The following is a 7,953-nucleotide window of genomic DNA, read 5'->3' as shown; positions in this document are numbered from 1 at the left end:
GCCTGGCCCTGGAGCTCCCTGCCCCCTTTCCCCATGCGCCATTTTTCGGCCTCACGCTTTCCCGTAAATGATGCTAACGCTGACATTTGTCGCCGAGCACCTCCTTCTCTCCCCAGAGACCTTCCAGTGTGACTCATTGGGGATCTCTGGAAGGAGTTGTTTTGGGACCTTGGGAGCGGGAGGGAGCAGGGAGACCTGACCGAGGTCACAGGCAGGGCAAGGGACGGGAGCCAGTCGTTCCCACCGAGATCACAAAGGCAGCCCTAACCCCTTTGTGTCATGTCTTTTTGAGCCTGAGTACAGAGCAACTTGACCTAAAAAAATTGTGTGTACGTGGGTGTTGGATCCTTTGAGTTTCGTGTTTCTTTGTCCAGAAGCTGTATGTGCGTTAAGAGCCCAGATTCTGAACTTCAGAGACTTCTCTTGTCCCTCAGATATGTTTTTTGAAAGAAGTGATGGACAGGCCCACCTTGACAAGACCCTGTGCCCACTGGTACCAGCGTTTCTCCGAGACGATGGGCCCGGCATAGTCTTGCTTCTGTCATTGGATGACGAGCAGCAGCTGAAAGCCATGGTCCCAGGGCCACATACTAACCCCAGATGGGACTCTGATTGGAGCCTGCATAATTCATTGCTTGAGGTTGGCCCTGCGAATTGTGCCCATCTGTCTTCCTCTCGCTTATTCCCCACAGAGAACTCAGAGGAGTTTAACTCCATGAGTAAGTGACAATCTCTTGGAGATTCAGCTCAGCTGAGGATGGTGCTGGTATGCAGAAGACAGCCGTCACACTGTGGGATAAATGTGTGCCTGTTTGTATTTATTTGGAACAGAAAAAGGAGATGCCTGGAAGCCTGGCTCTGTGTAGTAAGTATTTGTCTGCATTCTTTTATTCCTTCAAATGTCGGAAATGGATAGATGTTTATCGAACCCAGCCAGCTGCTGTGCCATCTCTGTTCCTTTTCTGCACAGCCCCACCCTTGGTCCTCCAGAAGAGAGGACTAGATCGATTTTCTAGTGCCGCGGGAGAGGTACAGAGAGGCTAGAACTCAGTGTTCAGCCCCCGCACAGCTCCCTCACATTCAGGCGAAGTCAATTTTCCCTAAAATGGAGCCAAAGCCTGTGTCCCTCAGTACGGAGTGTTAATGGGCCGAATGGAAGGACCCTGCTTGCCTTCACTGCCTCCAGCAGGGAGGTGAGGTTCTCAGTTGGCTGGCTAGGGGAGGCTGGTCTTTGCCAGAATCTAGCATGGTTCTCTGCCAAGTTCTAGCTCCAAATCTCCAGGCCGTTTGGAACCTCAACTATATATAGCATTGTGCTAAGCAGTTCTTATCGGCCGTGTCTGCCCTCCCCTGTGGGAGAGGAGCATTTCTATCAGAGAACCAGAACCTAGAGAATGAGACATCTCGGAGGGGCCTTTCATTCCAGGAAGGAGTGTGTGTGTGCGTGCGCGTGCGTGTGTGTGCGCGTGTATGTGTGTACGCGTGTGTGCGTGTGCGCGTGATTCAGGGCTCCCCAAGCTCTTTCCCCTGTTTCAGATGTTGACGGATTCAAAGGTCAGTCACATGGATGAGGTTGCTGGTGTAGGATGAGGGCTAGGAGGGCTGACAGTTCTCGATGAAGTTGGGATTTGGGAGAGGAGAGGCTGGGTGTATGATGCGGCTGAAGGCATAGTGTGGCCTGTGGCACCGACCGGCCTCCAGGCTGTCTTCTCGGTTTCCTGTTTGCCTTGCTTTGCCCAAGGATGTCTTCTGGCCTCCGTCTTCCTTCTTTGGGACCTCTTGTCTTCCCTGACTTCCTCCGCCCCTTCCTCCTCCTTCCTTTGATTTTCTTTGGGATACATGAGGGCAAACTCAGCTCCAGGCATCTGGGAGCTGTGTCTGCTCTCAGCCCTCACCCCTGTTTGGGGTTTCTGGAAATCTGGCTTTAACAAGCAGCGGTGTCAGCCATCCTCAGGAGGACTTGGGTGGTGACTGAGCATATTGTGCCAGGTGGTATGGACAGAGTGGACTGGATATCTGCCTCCTTCATCTTATAGGTGGTGTTGAGCCACCAAGTTGTGTGGGTCTGTGACCGCAGTGCCGGTCGATGTGACAGGATTTTAGTGTTGTCAGTGACTCATCACCAGGATGCTTAATGGAAACCAGATGCAGCATGGAAAATAGGATGTAATCCCCTCTCTGCTTCCCAGGTAAGTCAGGTGTGGGCTGCCCCATTTCCATCATCCCCAAACCCTTTCTTTTCTCATTGAGACCATTTTCCTCATTCAATGAGGAATCCTCAAACTTCTTCATTTAGAATCTCCCAAACAATTGCTCTCTTCTTTCCATTTTCTTACTCCTGGCTTTTCTGTGAATGGGGTTAGTAACCAGCAGATGCTTGGGGGAAGGGCGGCCGGCCGAAGTGACCAGGCTGCTAGGATGTGTGGGAGATAGCTGGGGAGGTTGCTGGATGTGGCAGTTGGCAAGCAGTTGGGCCTCCCACGGTCACTGACCGGGAACTCTATTGGCCCCCAGCACCTGGCCTGAGATTCTGGGTTTAACCCCTCAAGGTCCCAGGACCCTGCCTGGGACTTAAACGTGCTCTTCCCTGTGTCATCTCTTACTTTAGGCACCTTTACCCTTGCTGGCCTTAATCTAGGGTTATGGTCTGGAGTTTAGACTATGGTTGGGCAGTGGACTTTGGGGCTCTTTTCCTACTTTGGGGTTTATTTTGAGTGAATCACTTTTTACCTCTAGGCTTTCACTGCTTTTGCCTTAAAAAAAAAAAAAAATTGCTGGCCCGGGAAGCCATTGGAAGGCATCTGTAGGCAGTTAACGTAGAAATATTTTTTTCTCTGCCTCACTTGATGATAATAGCAGCGGTGATTAAAAATGATGATGACCTGCAGAACTGGGGAGGTCTGTCATATTATAGAGATAATTCAGAAAGCAGACTGTAGGTGCTTGCCATGTCACCAGGAAATCTCTCCTCCATCAAATAGATTCCTGCAATGTTCAGGGCCAGTAAGGCTGGTTGCAGTTAGCTAAGAGCAGATTTGTCTGGGGTCTAAAGATAAAAGGAAGGGTGCTGGGTAATATTATGATGCTCTTGGCTAATATCAGGAGGCACCTGTGGGATCTCACCTCTCTGCTCGTGTCTCTTCCCCACCCTACTCCCACTGCTCTCCAGGGAAGACTGGCGAATTCTGCCTCAGGCTTTCCCCTTCTTTTCTTCTCATCGGAGGTGAGTCTATAAGTTGGCTGTGAGCAGCCCTGAGATCTTCGCCAACTGAGGAATCCAGAGCTGTCTGGAAGAGTCCGGTGCCTCTTCCTTCAAGGAATTTGACAAGTCTCGGCCCCTCCAGCAGTAATGTAGCAAGGGGCGGCTAGTGGTGTTGGATCTGGAACACAAACAAAGTGGAAAGATCAGCTTTGGTGCAGCTGGAGAGATGAGGATGAGCGGGCCAAGTCCCTCAGGATGTGTCGGCGATAGGCTGGCCAGCGCCGGCTGGAGGGCTGGAGCCAGATGGAACTGCTGGCCGTGCTCGGGAGCCTCCACTGTTACATGCGCGGTGTGTCCCTGGACCTGCTCTGGGTGACCACGGCTCGCATTCACAGCCCTGCCTTTGTGTAGATTGGGGCGACCAGGGTGAGAAGCAGAGGAGCAGTTGATTGTGCTCCTTGTGACGCAGTTGTCTGTTGCCTCTGGTGTTTTCAGAATTGGGGTTGGTGCTTCCCTGTTGATTTTCCTATTTGTGTTCCTAGTTCTTTTCTCCCTGCTCACCAGCTGGCCTCTGCTGACATGACATGGGGCATTATGTGTTGTAAGTCAAGCTGGCAGAAGAGTTGGCATCCCCTGAGAGGGGGGCCAGGCATATCTGGCACTTCCTTCTTGACCTTTGGATCCTTGCGGTCTGGGAGCCAGGAGATAGCGTGAAGCCTTTCCATCTGGGGTCTAGCAGAGGTTAACAGAGCTGGTGGCACTAGAGCTGTGGTGGTGTGGCTTGGCCATCGGGTGTGGGGGCGGGGCCCTGTCAGGGGACCTGATTGGTCAGCACCTTCTCGATGCCATCGCATTCTGGTCTGGTCAGGGCTGTGAATTGTTTAATGCATGTCTTGGCTCTGTCCCCTGGCACAAGTGCCCCCGAGGCTGCAGCCGCAGCTTTAGAGAGGATCTGTACCTAGTGCCGGTCACTTTTTTGGGCATGTTGCCTCCCTCTGAGATATGTAAGAGATACTGCCCTTTTCCACTAGCCGGCTGTCCGTGGGAGGCCCTCATTTTGCTTTGCTTTTCTGGGACTTGGAATGTCTGTGAGGAAAGCAGAGACTCGGTTTGATTTCTCGCTGGCTCCGTCCACAGGAGCTGCTTGTGGGCTGATACAGCCAGGAAACACATCCAGGCCCCAAGGCCTGTGCAGAGCCTGATGCAGTCGTGTTAAACCTGGGCAGGGGAGGAATGAGGGTATGTGGTTGGAGAAAGATGTGCAGAGATGGTCGTGCACCGTCTGACCACAGGATAAAGGCCAGGACGGGGTGGGAGGGTATGTCCAGTGTTCAGCCAGGGCCACCTGCTGTGGCCTAGAATGGATATGTGTGTATGGAGCCCAGATGGGGTCTGAAATGAGGCACGAAAGCATGACATGGGCACCAGAGTTCTTGGTCTCAGCGTGCAGTCCGGGGAAAGGGGAGCTGGCTCTTGTTAAGGGTCCCCCTTTGCCTATCTGATTTCACCCTCAGAACAACCGTATGAAGTAGGTGTTACTTCCCTTTGATGGTTAAAGAAACTGTGACTATTAAGTGACTGAACCAAGGCTTTCGACTTGTTGAGATTTAAACCCAAGCACTTTCAAAGCCTGTATTTTTAATTCACTCTCTTATGCTGAAGTCAGACATTTTGGGGAGCTGAGACCCTCAGAGGATAGGCAGCCAGGAGAACTGATGTGAACCAGTGTGAAAGGCCAGATGCCCAGGGGAGCTTTGCACCCCTTTTCGGAGAGGTAGGGCAGAGAAGGAGTCCCTCGGGTTTCTGCGGATAGGCAGGGCTGAGCAGGCAAACACGTTCCTTCTGCAAATCTGGATTCCGCTTCTGCTGTGTGCCAGGGACCAGACTAGGTGCTGGGGATACCGAACTCAACCAAGTTTCTGCTCCCATGGGGTATACATTCTAATGTGGGACAGGTCATTAATAATAAAAAGATGGAATTAAAAGATAAAGTAGACGTTATGGAAAAGGCAGACGCCCATACATAAGAGGGGGGATCCAGATGTTGGTCAGGGAGGGAATTTAAGAGTATGTAGGTTGTTGGACCTCCAGAATTTATACGGATGCTGATCCCTCTCTTTTTCTAACACCTAGAAAATTTGTTCAAGATCCCCATAGCTTAAATGAACTTGCAGTGAGTTGGGGATCAAGGTGGCAGTAGATAATCAGGCCTTTGGTCTCCAACAGCTATGGTTTTTTCCATTAGCTGTGGCTGCCCTTGGCCTTCTGTCTCCCACCCTCACTAGGCGGCAGCTGGCATCTACCTCAGCCTGGTCACCGTGCCCCTCTCTTGTCCACGCAGGTCAGGGGAACACTCAGGTTAAGACTTTGCCGAGTCACGGGTAAAATATGTGCCTGGGGGAGGCAGAACTCTGTGCCCAGCCTCTCCTGCCAGAACACGTGGTTCTGAGATTGTCACGATAGGGAAGGGACGGGTGGAGGGGCAAGGACGAGAAGTCACCTTGTGTCAGATGCTTGGACGGGCTTTGTGTCTTGAGAGGTTGATGGGTGGCGATCAGGGAAGGATGTTTCCAGCGCATGCGGCTCCAGGGCCCAGGACTTGTTTACGTGGTAGAAGTGGAGCGCGGCTGGGCCCACGTGAGTCAGGCCACGTGAGTGAGCCTTTCCTTTTTGCCCCATGGTCACGCCTGGCCCCACCAGAACACGGAGACTGCCATCTGCTGCCAGGGCCCTGATGCTGCACAGGGCGCAGTGTGGGCCCCGGTGGTTGTGGGGCACAGGGAAAGTGGGCTCATGTTGCTTGGTACAGAAGAGTCAGCAGGCTGTTGGCTCCCTTGGTGAAAACTCACCCACTCACTTTATCTCTTTGGGACTCAGTTTCATTATCTAAAAAATGAGGGGGTTGAAAGAGAATCTTTTTGGAGGTTCGTGCCAACTCGGACATGGGGGCTCACCGGATGGTCATGGGGGTACTTCTTAGTCAGAGACTCAGAACAAGGAAAACAAGACCTGAATCACAGGAGAGGGGAGACCTGCAGGCAGCTGCAGTCCTGTTTTCTGAAGTGACAGCTGTTGCCATCAACTAGGGCAGGTGGGTGGAGACAATTTTGGAAGGACCCCCTCCCCCCAGAAATAAGTGGGAAGGGGCTGGAGATTATATGAAGGTGGCTGATGAGACTCCTCCAGGTGACAGAGGACATGGATTCCAGCTCCCACCAGGAGACTGGTCTGGAGACAGGCCAACAGTGTGGGAGCTGCTGGGGGGCTGGCTGTGCTGCCACGTTTTAGGAAAGATGCACCCTCCTTTCTGGTCCTAAACCCTGGAGAGAAGTGGGATCGCAGGTCCCGTGTGTCCTGTGCCTGTCTTCATACGTTGGCTCAGGGTCTGTGCTCCTTGCTGTCAGGAAGTTTTCCTTTATATTTAGCCTTCTTTTCTCATGTGGTTGTTTAAGCCCTTCTATTTAAGAAAAAAAAAAAAGAAGAGAGAGAGAGAGGGAGGGAGGGAGGGAGGGACGAAGAAGGAAAAAACAAACACAAAAACATCTCGGGGCCACGTGTTCCATTTTGGCCTTTTAGTCTTGAGTCACTGTTAAAAGATAGCAAGAATAAAACACATGTAGGGAAAGTCCGGGGTCTCAGGCCCTCCCAGGCCATTGTGCAAGGTCAGCCTGGCACCAGAAGGGGCCGGGGTCCTGGCCTAGCTTCTTCGTTGCAGCCTCCATCTCCGTCCACTACTTCTCCAGGGCTTCGTAAGTAGGAGTCCCTGAGGCTGAAGGCACATGGTGTGTAACCCACTAACCAAAATGCAGAGTTTTAAAAACAGCTACGTTTTTCCAAGACACTATCTGCTTACTAGACACTTACCTAGGCTTCACTCCTGTGAGCCCCAGCAACCCCTCCAATGATGTAGTAAACAGGGATTTGGGCTGGGACTCAGGCAGGAGGGGAATCGATCAGTAACCATCCTAACACATACGGTATGATGTTTCACAGTCCCCTTCACATTTTCCAGCTCATTTGGTCCCCATACAACCCTTCGAGGGTGGGTGGCATTATCCCTGTAGTTGGTGAAACTGAGCCAGAGTGAGTCCTGCCAGGATCTAATTGTACCTGTTTAATCTGGGTCACACATGCACACCCCTTTGCAGATTCCCTGACTCCAGTTGTCATTTTCTTGGGTTCTGGTTGACCAGTGGGGTGGGGGCCAGGATGGGAGTGGGATGGGAGCAGGTGACTTGATCTCCGTAGGCCGTAGGTCCTTTCTTAGAATATCCGGGTAATTCTGTTCTCTGCTTCTCTCATCTCCTAGGAGTTCTTGTGAAAACGGGCTGGCACGTCTCGGCCGGAAAGCCAGCCATTCACCATGTGTTCCTGGTGAGGTTTCTGCATCCTTTAGAGCACTGCGACACATACGTATGCGCTTCATGCATGTGCACGTAGTCCTCTTTCTGCTGAGTAGCTCTCAGAAATGAGGCCTCATCGTGGGACCTTTGACGTTTTTGCGACAGATTTATGAGCTCTGCCCAGAGCTCTGCCCGGCACGTGGGCTGTGTATGCTACCTGTTTGTTGGCTAATGTAGAGCGCCTGCTGGAAGAGTTGCTAATGTACAGTGAAAACACTGGCTTCAGCCCTGAATGTTTGCTTCGTGATTGACTTGAAGACGCAGACCTTACTCTCGGAGAAGAAGGTGGGTCAGAGAATTCTCGGGCATCAGTGTTCCCTGAATACTGAGCATGATCCCCACTCTTTA

Source organism: Pteropus vampyrus, unplaced genomic scaffold, assembly GCF_000151845.1.
Source record: "Pteropus vampyrus isolate Shadow unplaced genomic scaffold, Pvam_2.0 Scaffold207, whole genome shotgun sequence".
In the NCBI taxonomy this organism is placed as follows: Eukaryota; Metazoa; Chordata; class Mammalia; order Chiroptera; family Pteropodidae; genus Pteropus; species Pteropus vampyrus.
The sequence above is the reverse complement of the archived record's forward strand: the minus strand, read 5'-3'. Positions refer to the sequence as shown.